Raw genomic sequence first — 735 nt, 5'->3', positions numbered from 1 at the left:
AAAATAGAGTCACACACTGTTATATCCTGTAGAAATTTCCAAATTCCAAGAAAAAAAAATTGTAATACACACACAAATCCTGGAAATAACTTAAATGCCTATCAATAGGGAAATGAATGTGTTAGCTACGGTAAACTTATACAATCAAATGTATACAGCAGTCAAAGTGAATGAACTATGGTGAGACACAAGAGTATGGATGAATCTTAGAAATAAAATGCGAAAAAGTAAGACCCAAAAGATTACATACATCATGTACCCTTTTTATGAAATTTGAAACAACTAAAACAAGAATATATACTTTTTAGGTATACATATAAATGTAATAAAATTATACAAAGGAAATGATGAACACAGGATGCATAATGCTCATCTCAGGAGAGATCTGGAAGAGTGATATGGGGGTGGAGAACATATGGTTAGAAAAAAAAAAAAGTACAATCAGGTCAGGCTCGGTGGCTCTGCCTGTAATCCCAGCACTTTGGGAGGCCGAGGCAAAAGGATTGCCTGAGCCCACGGGTTCGAGACCCACCCAGACAACTTGGTGAGCCTTGTCTCTTCAGTAAATCAAAAATTAGCCGGGCATGGTAGCGCGTGCCTGTAGTTCCGGCTACTTGGAAGACTGAGGCAGAAGGATCACCGGAGTCCAGTAGGTTGAGGCTGCAGTAGCCGGGAGCGTGCCACTGCACTCCAGTCTGGGTGACAGAGTGAGAATCCATCTCAAAAAAAAAAAAA

The sequence above is a fragment of the Carlito syrichta genome, unplaced genomic scaffold (assembly GCF_000164805.1).
Source record: "Carlito syrichta isolate Samal-C Ts95f unplaced genomic scaffold, Tarsius_syrichta-2.0.1 Scaffold143150, whole genome shotgun sequence".
In the NCBI taxonomy this organism is placed as follows: domain Eukaryota; kingdom Metazoa; phylum Chordata; class Mammalia; order Primates; family Tarsiidae; genus Carlito; species Carlito syrichta.
The sequence above is the reverse complement of the archived record's forward strand: the minus strand, read 5'-3'. Positions refer to the sequence as shown.